At 39.8% G+C, this 19,113-nt stretch overlaps 1 protein-coding gene across 6 annotated transcripts in view; it reads right to left on the bottom strand.

The window, feature by feature from the left end:
- NAALADL2 (N-acetylated alpha-linked acidic dipeptidase like 2) overlaps nt 1–19,113 on the bottom strand; it is a 410,218-nt gene that overhangs the window by 304,468 nt on the left and 86,637 nt on the right. For all 6 annotated transcript variants that reach the window (XM_064721341.1, XM_064721337.1, XM_064721340.1 and 3 more), the window contains one exon: nt 5,187–5,265. The gene's annotated coding sequence lies outside the window, so the exon portion shown is untranslated. The remainder of the gene's footprint in view (nt 1–5,186; nt 5,266–19,113) is intronic.

The raw sequence follows: 19,113 nt of genomic DNA on the forward strand, positions 1-19,113 counted from the left end.
CCTAACAGAATAGCAGAACTATGCAAAAAATAGCAGATTTAAGGAATTACAAGAATGGACGCTAAGGGTACTGAGAATACTTAAGAGGTTTATATAAAAGAAAAGGCAAAAAATCATCATGGCATCACCACAGTAGGAAGGTCTCCAGTATTTCCCGCTCCATAAAAACTGCAAATCAGCCCCTGCAGGGGCACAGGCAGCTTTCCGTGCTGCCGGCAGGCTGCAGGGGGAGCACAGGCTCCCTGACCCAGCTGCTCTGTCAGCTCAGCACAGCCCCAGCCCCATCTCCTCCTCCCAGGGACAGCCTCGCACATCACACCTGCAAACAGCCCCTCAGCCTGCAGAAAAGCACATTCCATTGGCTTTTAACCACCAGGCTGCAGGATCAGATGGGCAGGCACTGGGACTGTACAAAGCCAGGCTGAGGATCTGGCCCAGCACCATCTCTGCATCCAAGCTGTGCTCCAGACACAATAAATTCCTCCTTTTTTCCAAACTAGTTGTTAGATTAATTATTTACTATAAGTAACTCCCCATACAAAGCCTTTCTAGTGTGGAATAACACTCTTCATTGCTGTTTGCATCTCTGAATCAGCTTTGCAGTACTGCTAAAAAACAGAAGGAGCTTATTTTTCCAGAGAGAGTAAAGGCAGCAAAATCTTATTCTCCCCAACTGAGGGGAAAAAAAGAAAAATTATTTTTAGATTAGCACTGTTTTCCATTTCTCCTCAAATTCACAATAAAGTTTTATTTTTCCCAATTCCAGTGGCAGTGCTGTACTCTTAGAAAACACAGCTGTTGGCTTGGTATTTGCTTGTATGCAGTTATTGCATTGCTTCCTATATTTTCACATGGATTTTTTAAATACAGAAGCAACATAGGAAATTAGATCTAAAATGCATCAACCATGACCCTTTTTTTTTTCTGTTGTATTATATGCTTTAACCAATAAATTGTCTCCATGTCTCAAATGGACAGGATATTATGTAACACAAAACATCATAGAAGCCAAAATGTACGATGAAAAGTTAATTTTGTGTCCATAATTAAGAAAAGAAATCAGAATCTCACTTTCATAAAGTGCTTATGGTACACACAAAAAAGTAAAATCTTTTAATTCTTGTCTGCTCTGGGTTGAACTTTCCATGACTTTCTGTGTTTCAGTTCCATAAGAAATTAAACAGTCCAACAGAAATTACTACAATATGGGTCAGTAAAAGAAGATTAAAATCCTTGCAAAACTAAGTTAAAAGTATCAAAACTGGCTGATTTGAAGAATCATAGTGTAAGTTTCCTTAACCAACATTTCAATGAAACCAATGTTTTAACAGATCAGTAATACTGAAATTTCTTAAGACAGCAACAGGCATTTCAATGGAATGCTGAAAGAATTTAATATACTCCCCTCACATTCCTTACAACATGATGGACAAAAAGGATTCAAAGTGTAAAATTATTCCATTTGAATTGCAAGTAAAAGAACATTTCTGGTAACATGGCAGAAGTTGGATGTGCTTTATTCAACAGAAATGTGTTGTACAGACAGAGAATAATACAAACTGCCCACAGTTAAAAATGAAAAAAAAGAAGCTTACTTATTTTCTTGGCTCAATTATAAGTATTTTTAAGGTATTTTGCTATCTTAGAATCTGCTATAGGGGAGTAAGCAGCCAGCAATTTGGTCACCTTGGACATGAACACAGATTCATCTTAAAATTTTATTCTTTTCCTTCATTGACACAGCAGATTAAAGCTCAGCTTAGAGGCTTTGGGTCCAAAGTTTCTGTAACACCAGTGCAGCTGCAGCTCCCTCCATGCTAGTGGTTAAATTTGGGTTAATACAATTCTATCCACAGACAATCACACGTGCAGATGATGAGAAAGAGCAATCTTGCCCCAGACCAAGGCTGCCCTAAAGAATACAAGTTACCAGTCCAGAGCAGTTTGTCCAAACTTTCCTATGAATCATCATGAGCTAGGAAACATTTCTCAATACCCTGTAGCAAACTCAGGGCTTGTAATACAAGTATAAACCATTAAAAAGATAAATAGTAAGTCAGATGCTGCAGCCTGCAAGAGAAGGAAGGAGAAAGACCATTTTGTTAATGACAATGGCCTCAAGGCTTTGGCTGTCCACACTGAAACTTTTCAAACCTTTCACCTGATTTTCTGAGGATCTCCAGTTACAAGGAAGCAGTTCCACACAGCTGCTGTCTGGCCTCTGTGTGTTTGCTTGGGGACAGAGAAAGAGAATGGATTGTACACCAAAAAAAGTTACATGAAAGTGCTGATAAAAATCAGATTATTATTCCAAGTCTGATAATTACAAAGCCCACAGTAAATTTAATAGATTTCTTTGCAAATTCCATCAATACATTTCCATGCAAACAGTGTTTTTTGACAGCTGGTCAGGTTACACACTATGCCAAAATGCTCTACAGTTTCAGCTGTAGGAACAACTATTAACAAAAAGCTTGAACTCAACAAGAAAAAAGTGCAGCAAGCATTTGGCAAATGACAAGTGCTCTTGCCAGTAAGAGAGAGGTGTTTGATTTTTTTTGTTTAAGAATCCCCAAGATGATACAATTGTAGATATACACACTCTTTAACCTCCCTTTTGCCTGGTGTGAGAAATGGGCAAAAAAATGCCAGGTAGATCTTTTGTCCAATCGTTCAAAACAAGAACCCAATCTGCTTCCTACAGCTTTGACCTCATTATTAGGCACCAAAGTTGTTTCTGAGAAACAGAAGAGCAAAGAAAATTACTTGAAATGTTCAAAATACACTGGATTATGCAGCCTCTGAAAGCCAGTTGCACCTTTTTCCTTAATTATTATCTCCATATAAAAGGAAAATAGTTACTGGATCAATGTTCACTTGATGACAACAACATTCATGGGGTAATGTCCATGTACTTTCCCAAAAGTCTTCTAGGGAACATCAAATTAACACCACATCCCTAAGGAAACATCACCCACCTACACCCCTCCTGCAGCACAGAGAGAGATCCACCCCTCGTGTGACACCTGTGTTCAAAATCCATTTGAATTGTTTAACAATAACTTGTACAAGGTCAAGTCTGTCAGAATCCTCACTGTGCTCTCAGTCTGACATTATTTCTGTGTAAGAAGGGAAAAAAGCAGATGTGTCTCTTCAGAGCCGTGTTTAACCACAAAAAGGCTTCTTCTCAGGGCTGCAATTACAACACAAACTCCAGCTCATTATCTTTTAGCACTAATGATAATTTTCAGAGGACTCTCAGACTAAGAAAACAGAACTTTACATGGAATTAGGTCTAAGAGCTCTCAATTTTAGGCAAACCTCTTTCTAGACACAGCTCTCATCCTGAAAGCACAATAAAGCATGGCACAGGAAGCACACGTTTTCCTCCTTTAAGTAAAATGCTTGATTTGCTTCTATTCCCCTCGTGTTTCTTTTCAGAGGTGTGAAATACACAGAGACAAAACACAAAAGATACAGATCTAACCCAGCCACGATGCATATTGAGGATAAAGTGTGCAAACCCTCAGAAATCCTTCTTCATGAGCTCAAGAGATGAGCCAGTGTCAACTCCTGTGCAGTGACAAGGGACCTCAGCCCATCCTGCCAGGTTGCCAGGCAACCATTCCTGCATCCTTGGCTTTATTCATCAGCCATTAAGCACCATCAGGCTCCTTTTCTTTTCTCCCTCACACAGGCTCCCACTCTCAGAGATGGACGAAGGGGAGGGGGAAGTTAAACAACACGACTTTCTTTCCAAGCAGAAGCAACATTCTGGGTTTTAACAGCTGATAGGTTTTAGCCAATTCACACAACTCAGATAATTACTTTGTAGTGAAAAGTTCAGCATGATTGCATTAGGAAGAGGGATCTGTTAAAAGTTAACAGTAATAGACATATAATATTATTAGACAATGATGATCTCATGCTGACAGCACTAAGTGCCCTTTGAATTTCTAAAAAATAAAGCAACAGGTGACAGTTTTTTAAACCCAGAAGAATGGCATTCACCATGACCAAGTGCTGTTCTAAACCATGTCAAGATAAATAAAAACCAATTATCTCAGAAGCAGAACTGTGCTATCTTTAACTTATTCCAGGGAAACAAAGCAGAACTTCAGCCACTGGAGGTGCTGATCCAGTCCTGAGTACCAGTGCAAAAACACTCCACCTCTGGAGCACCTGTCTCTCTGTAATTCTCAAGCCCCAGGTTCAATTCCTCTCAGGCACCAGCAGAGCAGACCTGCAGCCCAAACAGAGCTGGGCAATGAAAATGCCTTCATCCACAGACACAGCAGGGCATATAGAATCAAGAAGTTCCAAACACTGAAAATTACCCATTCTGAGTGATTTCAGTGAATGAACAAGACATATTAAACGTTCAAATCAGGTAAAACCATGATAAAGAACACTTAGTTGAGATTAAGAATACTTAGCTGTACTCACAGGTAAACAACTGTTCATAAAGTTTTTAAAAGAATTCTTTTCTGCAATGATTTCACAAACAAAACAAGCTTGCCACAGCAAGTTAAACAATTCTGGAGGAGAAAGGCTAAAAATATGCAGTTAGAGGATACATTTTCCATATACATGAGAAATCAAAGCATATACATATATAATGAAAGCTGTAGAGTGCTGAAAATTAGTCTCTGGTTTGGCTTTTACTTTCCTACAGATATTTAATTACCCCTTCATCATTTTCACTGCCTTGCTCTCTATACCAGGAGTATGGTACCATGAAACGAAAATTAAGAGGAAGAAAAATGTGAATTACCATTCTACCAATTTTGTTTGCAACTGAGCTCCCGACATGCAGAAGCTCAGAGCTGCAACCTGATTTTCAATTATTTATACTTAGTTGCCTTTTTAATTTCATATTTTCCATTCAATTACAATGATCTCTCCTTCATATGCATATTCAATTTTCAGACAAAACCAGACAGTTACCAAGGCAGTATGTAAGACACATAAGCCTTCATGCCACTGTCATTTCTTTTAATTACTGAAGCCATACTCAAATTACTGGCTTATGCTTACACTTTATTTTGACTAAACTTTAAGTTTTGTAGTTAAATTCCTTAAAATACCTTTTTATTCTGAGCACATGATATCCTCACATTTGTTCCATATTTGTTGAATACCAACCATGATGAGAAGAAAAGTTAGAAGAGGTTTTTTTCATTTACCTTAAAGCCAAGATGGGATCAGCTTTGTAGAGACTTTGTCACGAAGGCATATTTTCAGTCTGGCCTCCACACTAATTCTCTGCAAAAGAGGGATACATCACATTTTATAATACCACTCATTGAAACAGAAAACTCATCATTTGCAATGATGCAAATTGTAAATATAAACAGAAGATGCATTTTCCTGACACTGCAGCAAAGTAGAACATATTTCGAAGCACGATGGTACTTAGGAAATATTTTTCTTACTTAGAGAAACAAAATATCTGCCTAAAACGTTAAAATCAATGTCCTTGTATCCAGCAAGGTCTGTTTCATGAAGACTCATGACTCCTCAGCAAGGAATTTGTGGTGGCACTTCTGCTATACTACAAAACACTGACCAACAAACAATTGCCTTTGTTATCCATCAGTAAACAGGAATTGTTCTCATTACAAAAAACAAACAACACTGATATTATGATCATTTCAATATCTCACATATTTCCCAGCAGCAACCTCATTATCACCCATATAAATCTCCCTCCTTCTTTAATGAAATTCAGTTGTCAATGTGTTCCTTCCTTAAGCAAAACGAGGTAGTTCAGTACATATTTAAACAGTCTCTGTGCATATCACTGAAATTCAGTCCTAATCGAGGCTTATTCTAAAGATTCCACAGATTGCTCCACTAATAAGCAAGCTTCCATTGCTGCACTCCATAAATTATAAAACAAAGAGGGAAAACGACCAATAGGGACCAATTTTTGTCATGATTTTCTGTAAACAAAACCATATCAGTAAAGGAGTAATTTAAAAAATTAAAAAATAAAAATGCACTGTGACTGTTGAAGGAAAGACTGTGGCACCCAGAGCCAAGGTCTGGTGTTGGACCTCAGAGGTCTTTTCCAGCCTCTGATTCTGTGACTTCTTGTCAATGTCCAGAATGCAGAACCCACCCAGCTCCTCCATTACTCCATTTCATAGCACCTCAACCAGCACTAACCCAAATGAACAAACAGCACACTGAACCAGCAGGAGTTCCATCTCCCAGACACTTGGATTTAATACAAATTTTACTTCTTTTACCATTAGAACAGAAATGGAAATGTTAGATTGGGATGCTCAGAGCTTCATACAGCCAAGTAAAACTAAGAGAAAAATACCAGTCCTAAAGAAAAATCATGGTGTGTCCCTCAGAAACCCCTCTTCAAAAAGGCGTTGAAAATGAACTGCAGCAAAGCAGCAAAAATTTAAAATGAAGGATGGATTTACTGGGTTCCAAAAATCACATTTCCTTGACAATACAACATTGCACTACTCCTCTGCAAAAGAACACCTCTAGACTATACAGCCCCTCTAAGTACATCTTCCATTCATGGTCTGACTGGACAAGACAAAAGGAAGACGAAAAACACAAAAAAAAACCCCAGTCTTTTCCCTGGACCAGCAAAAAAATCTTATTTGCTCACAGGTCTCAGATAAAAGCTTCACATTACAACATTTTATCTTTTTTACAGTTTTACTGCTCAAAAGATGAACTATGAGATTAAATCCAACTTTCTATTAAGCTCTAGAGACAGTCACATGCCATGCAACTCATAAGGCTTCAGAGTTTGGACACAGTAGTAGATATTGAATATATGAGGGGAGCATTTCAAAAAGGCATTAACACTAATAGGGCTTACATATGTGTATCAAGGGAAGAATAGCTGCTAAGTTATGACACTCCTCAGTCCTGACCCAGAGGTACAGAAAGAAGCTGTCTGTATAATTCCACTGAATTCTGAGAGATTCTCCTAAATTCACCCACTTAGAAGACTGATTTTTTTTTTTTTAAGCATCTACTGGAGAAGAGAAGAAGCGAGGGGGGGAAAAAAAGTCAAATCACACACTAATCACTCAAACACGGTTGTGTTCTTCCAGTTTAAAGAACAACTGCAGGGGCAAATTTAGCAGATACAGAATGAAGGTTTTGTTTATTTAGTTGAAAATCACTGGGAAAAAAAAAACCACAGTGAATGATTCCACAAAACATCAACAGATTATAGCTTTGTCCTGTCTCTCACATTTGGACATGCAGAACACTAAGTTTTTTTTCAGTCCCCATGACTAATAATTGCAGGCTCTCACGCCCCTACACCTTCTAGATATACAGTTTAAAAGGAGCAAAACAATTTGTTGACATAGTAACAATAAGATTCAGGGAACTGAAAATAAAAGGTCATGTTTCAGTTTCCCCAGCCAGAGCCATTTATTTCATTAGTGACCACCTTCCTTGGCAGTAATGACTGTGCTCATCCATGCCACCTATATATAACTTTTATGCAGCTAGCAAAGGTACAGATAATGACTCTGAAGTAATTTCTGTAGGGAAGCTTGAGGAAAAATATTCTTGTACACAAATCCTGAAGAAATTGTTCTCTCCTCAACAAAGTTTATATTTGAGATAGTAAGTATTTCTTGCTAGGAGAGAATATTGCAAATTAGAGCAGAAATCCCATTTCACTTAAAACTGTAATTCCTGTGTTTCACATGAGGCTCAGAATTCAGTGGGTAGAGAGGGCAGGGAGAGGAAGGAGGGACACAAGGATACAACAGCTCTCGGATTAGATGTTGCCACTTCCGATCCATCATCACATTTTCTCAGATTATGAAAATGAATTTATCCCAGTAGTACATTTCACGCTTGACAGATTACAGATCAGTTTACACATTCACAATTGGAGCGCTTGGATTTTACAAAAGTTCAGGTCTTTTGAGACCAGCATTTGTTATATGGTTTGACATGAGTCAAGAGAAACATTATATGAGACAATGCCAGAGACACTTTCTGGCAATGAAATGGGTGAAGTCACAAACCCCTTAATGATCTCTGCAGCCAGCCTGAATTTAACACATTTTCTTTGACTTTACAGCTGGCTCAGAAAGGTCATTAGACTATTATATCTACTGTTATGTAGAGCAGCACTATACACATGTAAAGTTTCTATAGCAACACTTTCTTAATTCACTCTTTAAGCAAAACACCAATTAGCTTTTTATTATAGCCAATTAAAAAAATCTGCACACTAATTGACAACCTCTCTACACAGAATTTAAGCTTATGCAGAGGAAAATTGCAGTAAAATTTTTTTATGGTAATAGCTTACTTCCTATTCTCCCCTCTTAAGAGATCAGTAAATTATTCCTGATCGGTGCTGAACATCTATTTTCCAATCTAAACCATTCAGACACAGAAGTTACCTATCCTGATATGCCTTAAATCTGAGGAGAGCCTGCAGATCACAGGTTTCAAAAAGACATGAAAAATGTAATCAGCTGACTTATTTCTGCATTGCAGGAATCTGGGCATTGGCCCCTGCACCTGGAGATCATGCAAGAGGCAGCCAGCAAAGTGTTTCTCTTTCAGACTAGCCAAGCATGTTGAGCCAAGTGAGAAAGATGGCAAAAAAAACCAGCACCACAAGTCAAATTTAGCAGGGCAGAAAAGACATTTTCATTTCCTTCTTAGTACTTAGTGTTGGTTTTCTCCGATGTCTTCTGCACAGCTGGTGATGACAGCTTCTTTGTATGTCACTTCAAGTAGCAAATATCAAGACATATTAGTCAGAAACCAGTCAGTGAACACAGTATAAAAGGGAATACAACATGATGCAGAGTATCAGGAGAAACAGTCAACAAGAGAAGTTAAACCATTCTCTTTTTTTTTTTTTTTTTTGTAAGATCTTCTGCAGGAAGCTGAATAAAAAACATGATTCCCCTTACAATTTTTCCATGTGAGGCGTCAGGATTCACCTTACTAATAAATAAATAAATACACACAGAATGAGGTGGCAGATGGCTCCTCTGATAAGCTCAGCATGCCCCAATCAAGAATTAATGGTTCTTGAGGTATCAGTAGGTCTGCTGATTCCTAAGGACACACTACAGAAACTGCTCCTATTCCCATCATCTTATTTACACTCGCTGTCCTGTTGTGCAGTATTGACACTGAGACATCTCACATGTTCTGTGGGGAAACCAAAAGAGTTTCCCTTGAAAGGCTGACAGGTAGAAAGAGGGGTTAGAGTGGTCTTTCAAACCTACCACTGTAGAGGAGATATCCACACAAGTGGAAGAAAACATTGTGTGTAACCTTGGGGTTGCTGCAGGTCTGCAACAGGTCTGGATACACACTCAGGCTCTGCAGTACTCAGGGAAACCAGAGATAAGGGACAAGAGCCAAGCAGCAGAGTTACAGACTTTCATCCTCAGTTCTTTAGGGAGGTAAACTCCCAAACGCAGCTCCCTGAATCCCCAGGAAAGGGGAGCATTTTCAATTTCCAAGCCTTCCAAGTGCAAAGTGCCCCCTGTGAGATGCAGAGCTCTGCCTCCTGCAGGGAGATTGTCTCAGTCCAAGATTGCTCAGTGTTGCACACAGGTACTAATTCCAACTAATGTCATCATCTGCTGTCCCAAGACTTTGAAGATTTCTCGTCTAGCAAACCCTTGTGACCAGCACCTCACCAAAATATGCTCAGTTCACCCACCCCTGCAGAGAACATCTCTCCCTTCTCTGCCCTCTGTGGAAGGAGAGCAGCCCATGGCCCAAAATAGGACCTGTCAATAACTGTGATGCAGAAGTAAATATTGGAGAGTACCAGAGCAACCAAATAAGCTTTTTTCTTCTTTTTTTTTTTTTTTTAATTTCTTAAAGCTATCTGCATTGACATCTCAGGCAATTTAAAAATTTCAGCCAGTCAGTCCACCCTGCTAGTTAAATATTACACAGACAGAGTGCATTCAAGGAGAAGGTTCAGGGCAAAGTTTAAAAGGCAGCTGATACTTATTGGCAGCAGCCAGGATCCCCTTCGGTTGCTTTCTAGGAATGCACATTGCCAGGATCAGGAAGGCTCCAGCTGGTGACAGTCACTTTTCAAACACATCAGCACCAGGTATCCCTTCCTTGCTGTCCCCCCTGATGTGCTCCTTGCCCAGGCAGCCTGCTCTGAGCAGACACAGCCGTGTGGTCAGGTGGCTGCTGTGCGATGTGAAAACCCTCCAGGGAGTACAACAACAGATATGATTTCTGGCACTCTCACCCCTGCCAAGAAAACACCTTCAGTGGCCTGAAGCATGAACCCAAGCCAGCTGTGCAGCCATCCCAGCCTTTGGAAAAGCAGACAGTTCACAAATCAGCATCAGGCAGGCAGAGAAGCTTCTCCCCCATATTCCCTGTTATCAGGATCACCATTCAAAATATCTTCATTAAAAGAGCAATTTGCACATCCAGCTGCAGGTAGAGGACACAGAGCTATGTGCCACTTTAAGACCCCAGAAAAACAAGTATTTCTTGCATTGACTTTTTTCTACTGTTTTGCAGCAGAGCTGGCTGCAATTAAACTGTCTTTGTTTAAGCATAAAAGCTCATTTCTGTTATTTCCAAGAAGTAATGGGATGGCTTTGTTGCTTCTGTAAATTACTCACCCACTGTTATGATCTACCATAGAACTAAAGCAAATTAAAACAATAGTCAAGGCATCACTGAGAGCAAAGATTTTCAACAGTTTTCAAAGATCCTTTTTGACTCCTTTCATTTACTTTTCTTCTTTTGAGACACATAAAACACAGAAGCATGATTGCAGTAAATTTTGATAACTACCATAGATTTCTCCCACTCTCTCAATGAAGGAAAGTATTTCAGAAAAACCTTCCATCCAAATTTATCTTTTCAATTTCTGCACAATCCCGTGTTGGCAATAATATGCACCCGTTACACTGGATGATGAAAAGAAGAATTTAAAGGAAACCATAATTTTCCTGCAGCATTTTTTAACCTCGGAAAAGAGGACTTTCTCAATCTCAAGTTTGGACACAGAACCTGAAAGCAAAATTACTGCACAAATCCTTGCATCTTGGTGAAGAAAGAAAAGTATCAACTTTATGACCTGCTACACTTCAGTAATCTGAAATCACTACCCTCAAACCAAAGAAAATGCAGTTTTATTACTATTTTTAATAATATTTATATATGAAATATATATGATGAAATGTTATCCAAATAATGCTATTTTATCACTGATCTAATTCTTGGTATTTGTACAACAAGATCTCTGACTTGCAATCAGATCAAACAGGTAATATGGAAAGGATCTCCTTCCCTTGTGTTTTCACAATTTACTAGAAGACTGAAAGTTAGGGGTAGCTTCAGTAATATTTATAAAATTCTAACCCTAAATTCCAAATTGCCACATCTGTAAGCTCTGAATCAGGAACTCTGAGTAAACAGAACAGGTGAATATTTCTCATGATCACCATCAAGTTCTTGAGCCACGGCATGACAGAGAAATTATTGTGTCTTCCTAATTTTCATGTAAAGCCTCCTGGAACTCACACTTTCTTAATCAGTCCAAGTAAATACAACAAATCTCCAGTCCTGCTACTGAAAATGGCCAGCTCATATCTAAAGGATACATGGTTTTCTATTTTATCATTTTGGGATTAATTTAAAAGACCTAAACATATGCTAGATTGAGCTGGAAAAGAAGGAAGTACGTCCAAGCATCCCGCAATTTCACAGTCAGGAATTTCTGGCCAATTAAAACAGAAACAAACACTGAGGAAAATACAATTAAATGCTTCTATGGAGGAATAACACTGTTAGACTGGGTTGTTTTATCTCACCTCTTCTTATTTCTTTCATCCGAACCTTCCAGAAAGCATCTGGACAAAGTAGTTCTCACATCTTATATCAGGGGCAGAGCAGTAAGTATTTGTATTATATGCACAAGAAAAATCAATGAGATCTCAGCAGCACGTGCAGTTTGATGGATACACTGCTCTGAGCAGTGCCAGGGGCCAGCTGGGCATCAATGACAAATGTCAATGCTGCCACCAGCCCTGGCAGCACCTGGGGCATCCACTCTGCACCTCTGGGCCTCAGCAATGGGCTGGGAGAACCATGAGGAGAAACACAGACCTTGTGTTGGGCTTTTGCTTTGTCTTTGAGATAAGGACTCCAACAGTTTGCCTTTATATATTCAGATAAAAATAACTGAATATCTACCACTCAAATTAAAGGACACAGATGGCTGCTTTGAACTGAAAGGAAAGGCCAAAGGCACAGGCTTCAGTTACAAAGTCCCCTGAGAATAAGCAGAATGTTGTACCTTTGTTGGGGGGAAGGAGCTGTTATCTACCTTCCCTGCTCCTAATGGGATTCCCTGGGGTCTCCTTTTCATCACTTTCAAAAGGTCACTCTTTGTCTCCAAGTGCTTCTTGTCAATGTTAAAGCCACATTCTGCTCTTTGATACCGAGATAAAAGAAATATCTGCTGGCTTGGGCCACCCCAGACTGAGAAGAAGCCCCACTGCAGCGTTTCAAAGCAGCAAGTGCATAACACAAGATGACCAAGGGAAGGAAACATTCTGCAGGAGAAGAAAATAACTCGCCGCGATAAACTCGGTGACACATTTCACTTCCAGCCTGGTCCAAAACGCACTGAAGTTTGCAGAACTTCTGTTGATTTTAACAGGTTTGGGAATATGTCCCTTACGCCCGCTGAAATTATATCAGGAAAGGAGTATCAGTTTATCAGGTTTAGTGGGCACACACAACACATTTCATCTTTAAGCTTCTCTCCTTTAAGGAAAAGGAAGGTTCACATGCTCAGGGGATTCAGGCACAAGGAATAAAGCAAATGAGAGGGAACGCAGATTTCTCAGTGGGAGAACAAAGACAACAGGTTCATCTTCAAAAGGGTTTGTGTTTTCTCCCACAGCATACAAAAAATACAGATAATGTACATTTTATTTTTACTTGTATTCTCATCAAGATGCATCCCAGTTGAAAAAGAAGGTATGTCTCTCCATATAAATAGATTAAATCATAAAAAAGTAGCAAAAAGTCAATTTCCAGACTTTATAACTATTTTCATCTAATAATTTGTATTTTGCTACGGCTAAGATCTAGACCTCACCAAAACCAGGTTTATATAGCATGACTATAGATAATCATCTGCCAGCGTTTTTATTAAATTCCTTATATCAGCAGACTTCATAAACTGGAAATTTTATATATATATATATATATATATATATATACATATTTTTTTAAACAGAAACATTGTGGGGTCCAAGGGTTTTTTTTTTTTTTTAAGTAAGGAGAAAAAACTAAGCCACACATTCCCATCTTGCCCCAGCACACAACCAGCCAAATTCCAAAAATTAAGATAATTCTTGGCCCATCAGCAATGGCTGAGCTGCTGTGTGAAATGTGCTCATCACTGTGCAATCTTCATCCTCCATCCTCCAGTTCTGCCCTGGCTGGGATGGGAGAACTCAGGGGCTCCATGGGGAAAGGTGACTTTAGCACCCAGCAAGTTCAAAACCTCCTCCTGTGTCCAGGGAATCACAGAGGGTGTGTGAGGCCAGGACAAGGAGATTCAGCCCCGTGCCAACAATGAATACAGTGACAGGATACATTTTTGTCTAATAAAATGGTTTTTTGGTGTAGAGATGCACCAAGCAATAGCCAAAACGTTCCTCCAGGCACATCACACACAGCAGCAGCTCAGAGCTGGGTGCTAATGAAAGCTGACTGCACTCAGGACACTTATCCTGAATTATGCTGGGTGTCTTTGCAGAGAAGGACAGAAATGACACACTGAGCAATGTATCAAAGGCCTTTTTTTATTGCATATTCTCCTTTTTTATACAGTTTTACAGACCTCGTGTGTGACTCCAGTTGGTTAATACCTTTTTTGCCAATCACTCCACTGGTTAGTAAAAGGAATTTTCCTTGTCCATCAAATTTCTCTATTCTTAAATTGGTTAAATATTTTCTCAATTGATTCTCATGGGATAGATTTTATGCAGGTGCTAGTTGTTTTTCACTCAAGAATAGATTGTTATGTTAACGAACTGTTCACACCAGGATCGTTTTTACATGAGAACTTGCAAAGTGCAACCTTCACTTAAAAGACATGACAGGCCACTGATCTAACACAGCAGGCCTGTTTTTATGAGGCCTTTCTTTCATAATTTTTCTACCTTACTGCAACAGTTGGGTATTCCTGCCCAGCCCTAAATTGTGCTCCCTTCAGGAGACACCACAGTTAACGCATGTTGTGTTTTCACCAAGGGGTTGCACAGGGATAAGAGCCTCTTCTTCCCCTCTAAAACCTTCCTGAGATAGCCTCAGCAGGGCTGACCCTCCTCCTCCTCACTGCTCAGGATCAGGAGCACTCAATCCAACGGGATTCACCAGCAGAGAAGGTGCCAGACCTGATTCTGCCTGGAATTTCATGGCTAGGACACGCCATGGATGCGGCATCTACATGCCAGGTCCTCCCCTGCCCAGACAATCTCTGGAATTCTCAGCCTCCATCCATTGGCACCTTCTGATCTTCATCCTCCTTAGATAATCCTGGTTTAGGGATCTCCACCAGGTCAGCCACAGCACTAGCAGCCTGCCATCTGTCCAAGGTTAGAGGGAAAAATAGGAGCTGATTCATTTTGAACAGTTCAGCTACACTGAGTTTTGCTGACTTATTATTGGTCAGCATATTTATTATGCTACATATAAATAAAACATTAAACATTGTACTCAAAATATCCAAAATAGCCTGCAATTCTCCTACTTCTTGAGCAAATTAAGTGAGTTTTCGCCCCACTAGCTTTTGCTTTTTTTTATTATTAAGGAACCAACACAGGCAGAAGTCACGACTCTGCCTTTCCTAGGGAAAAAATAAAAAAGGGTAAAAAAAAAAGGGAGTAGCCATGGGATGATACAAACAGACTTACACTAGTGCTATAAACTGAATTTTCTGCCATTGTCACTGTTGCATTATTTTGGTAATCCAATTAACTTCTGATGTTGTCAAATGCAAATCAGAATGGGTTTGCACAATGAGTACTTACACACAGTGGTAACACAATTACACCAATTTCTATTAGCTTGTGCTGTTAAATACTCTCAAAGGCCAAGGGTAAAAGATCTATTTTACAGCAGTGATTATGAATTCCAGTAGTCCAGAAGACAAGTATTGCAGATGGTGTCCAGCAACAACATATAATTCTGAAATCTCATTTTCTTGCTTTCTACGCCGCACTAATGTATGCTTGCAGTTTGCTGCTAAACTTAGTTATGTCACCAGTAAGTAACAATAAAGATCCTATTGATTTAAGACTATGCATTGCTGAAAGTCAATGTTCCAATAAGTGGGACAGAGGCAACATGAGAATTGCAAAACCCCACTTAGCTGAGCATCTAAAGCAAAAATCCCATCCTAAGCCATTCTACAAAAGAATGATCTTCAAAAGGAGAGCAAAGCCCAAACAAGGCAGAACAGATAAATTGGCAAATAATGCAAAACCAACGTTCTTGTTCATGCCTGCAGAAACAAAACAAAACACAATAATCCTAATACCTGTACCTATTCTAGTCTGAAATAATTTCTCTAACCAGTGGCAGATCTATCTTGCCTCGTTGAAAGGCCATGGAATGATGACTTGTAACTGCTCCAAAGGCCAAGCCTGACTCTGCTGGGTGAGTCAGGAGCAGTCCCAATGGAAGTGGAAGCTGCTGAGATGCTGTGGAGGGCAGGTCAGACACCGCCACCAGCAGCAGGGTGATCTACAACTCTCGCTGACAGCGCGTCTCTGAAAAGATCAGGAAAGCCCTGATTGCCTATTATGCATTATTAAGACACAGATCAATAGAAAACCCTCCAGGGGCCACTAACATGCACTGCACGTGTGATTTCACCTTCTGCAGGCACAGGAGGCAGCTGTGGGAGCTGGGTCCTGCAGCCCCTGGCCAGGGACTGCACTCCACACCCTGGGCCATGACATATTCCTGCAGGAAGGTCACACCTACCTTCTTCCCCCATCCTTTTTTTTTCTTTTTTTTTTTTTTTTTTTTTGCCTATTAAAATTCAAATTCAAACCATCACACCTTGACTTGTGCTTCTCCAGCTACACCCACTACCATTAAATTTCAATTTAAGCATTTTGGGACAGAGGCTGGGCTGAGAGAGAGATGGGCTTGTTCGCAGGCAGCAACCAAATGCAAAAAGTGCCAGACTCCCACTGCAGCCTCCAAACATTACTCTAAATGCCAAGAGTAACCTGTTATTTCAACATGTTTTTCAGCTGAGGGATTGATTTTAAGGATCAGAGAACAGAAACAGCTCGTTTTTGAAGGATAAAAAATAAAATATTAGGAACTCCAGATGCTCAGTAATTTTCTTCACAAGACAGGAATACTGCTAAAATTATCCTCACTACCAAATTATATCCCTTTTCCTGAAAACCTGAAGATAAAGGTAATTTCTGAACAGTAGCATATGTCATAAATACATGTACCAGCACCACTCTGAGCCTCACATCACCTTGCCAGCAGAGCTGGGCAGATTCAGGTGATTTACAGTAAGCATAGTTAATAACTTACAATAATCATGCTTAGCATCAAGCTCAGAATGAACTGCTGCCAAACTGACAAATGTGGCTATGAAAATTGATAGCTTTGAAATTTGTTTCAAGGTTCATGTACAGAAAACCTCGCCAGCACACACAAAATTCAGAAGGCTTTTAAGAACAGTATTCTGCATATGACTGAATTAGTTAATTACTTGAAAATCACCCACCCAGAAGAAAAATTGTCTCCAGCTCTGGTGATTGCCTATTTATTTCCAGCACAGAAATAACTTTATTCATTGTGGCAAGGAAGGATAACGGATTCTTTGCACCTTTTGAAGGGTAGAAATAAGTATGGAGAGTAAAGATAAATCACTCATTTAAAATAGGTATTTAGGCCTTAAAACTTTCAGTTGCAGCACCAATGCAACTCCCATATGATTCACCCTCTGCCCAAAGTTCAGTGATTCTTACTATTAATTACATGTTTCTCCTCCATCCTCTTGGATTTATTCTGCTAGACAGAGAAAAATGCACACTATTAGGAGTTGAGCTCAAAATCTTACCCAAAAAACTAATAAAATAAACTAGCAACACAGGTTCTGAACACTGGACACTAAAGGAAGAACTGGCAAGAAGACAGAATGGAAAAGAGTGGAATAAAGTAGTTATTTTCTCCAGCTTCCATGGCAGCCAGTTCAGTCCATAGCTGGAGTGCTGAACTATCACTGCCTGGCATCTGGCTCCAAACGCCTCCAACTGCCAGATTTTGACCCTGTGGGTTAAAATTCCAAACTTCTCAATCCAGGGGCAGATGTTTCTACAGATCTCTGAAATGTGATTTCATTAATTCACCAACACCAAACAAGAAATCTCACCACAGCACATTTCCCCTGATTTAGGGCAAATGGAGTTCACAGCGCAGCAACTGGGACAAGAAGGGCTGGGGAGAAGCAGCAGAGAAAACATGGAAAGGGTGAAGAAAAGGGACCCAGAGAGCAGTTAGACTCGTGGTCAGCACTGTTCCCCAAAAGTCTTACTAAAATACTCCAAACCACTGATTTCTCTTGCTCCTCTGGAAGCACACAGGCATCATCCTAACAAGCTGTGCATCCCTCATCCTTAGTGAATGCAAACTACTTGTGGTCTTGCTCTTTTATAGATAACCAGAAGAGCGTTTTTACACACATCTCTTGGTCTCAGGCTCACTGAGAGGCGCTGGTCAACTCTGGGGGCATTGCATGGCTGATTATTCAGCCTTCCTAGTAAACTGAACAATAAAAAAATTTTTTCAAGGAATAATACTGCAGAGTCGAGCACTGAACAGCCATCAATTTTAAACACAGATGTTTCTATTATTATAATTTTGTGCTCTAAATTGATTTAAGTGGAGGTAAAATAGATAGTGCAGTTGTCTAGTTCTTTACTTACATTATCAGTACTCTCCAGTGAGAAAAAGAAACAGGAAATGTCACCCAGTTGCATAAAAGCTTGAAGAGAGCCTACTGAACCAGAAGAAAAACTCTACCATCTTATATTTAACACACATACACCACAGAAAGCTGAATCAATATCAAAGATGGATGAAGTGTTTCTAAATGGGATTCTTAAGCATTAGAGGGGAAAGAGAACCGTGGGCGAGGACATGGAGGAAAAGAGAAATATGAAGGACATGAGGAAACAAAAACAACTTGGAAGTTAAAGCCCACTGCAAGAGCGATGATGACGGCTAAATATAGCTAACCAGCCCCATGGAAAAAAACTTCAACTGAGACTAATCCTGTGCTCCAGGTAAAACAGACTGCACAGAACTTATGTGCAACAAGATGGGGTAAACCAGCACCACGAGCAGATGGTTGTGTCTGAACACAGTGACACAGCATCGTCTTCAACTCTAGATTCACACCCCACACCTTCCTACAATTATCACTGTAAACAGTGCAGTTCACTGTCTGCTTTCTATAGTTTGAAACTGCTGATGCTGTTTAACCAACTTCTGCCCTTAAAATAATACTCCATTTCTCCATAAAATATTTATATTAAGCTTCTAGCACAGGTTCCTGCTCAGGGTCTATTAAGCTCTCATGAAGAGCTGAGTCAACGTGCTGAACCTTCTAAACTGTTTCTTCCAGGTTACATAAAACCAGAAAAAAGCTGAAAGACAGGGTCACACTACTCAGTTCTCACTGAATGAAGCTGTAACTGATATTAAAGAATAACAAATAAAACAACATGAATGCAACAAACTTCTTTTAAAAGCGCTGCTCATCTCCTCAACTAAATTAAGCTCCAGCAAATGGAAGGTATTACTCCAGCATGCTCTTATCCCATCCATCTCCTACTCTCCTACACATTATCCAAGCTCTGTGCCAAATGAGATCATTCCACTACAGCCCACACCTGCTGCATATTTGATTGTTCTGACATTAAATGTTCGTGCATGGGGCACACATCACATCATCTCTGTGACCATGGGAATGTGATCTTTGCATTGCCAGCCTGCCAGAACTTCCACAAAAGTCAAGTGCCCAGTGTTTCTGGGTTTAAG

The sequence above is a fragment of the Zonotrichia leucophrys genome, chromosome 9 (genome assembly GCF_028769735.1).
Source record: "Zonotrichia leucophrys gambelii isolate GWCS_2022_RI chromosome 9, RI_Zleu_2.0, whole genome shotgun sequence".
NCBI lineage: Eukaryota > Metazoa > Chordata > Aves > Passeriformes > Passerellidae > Zonotrichia > Zonotrichia leucophrys.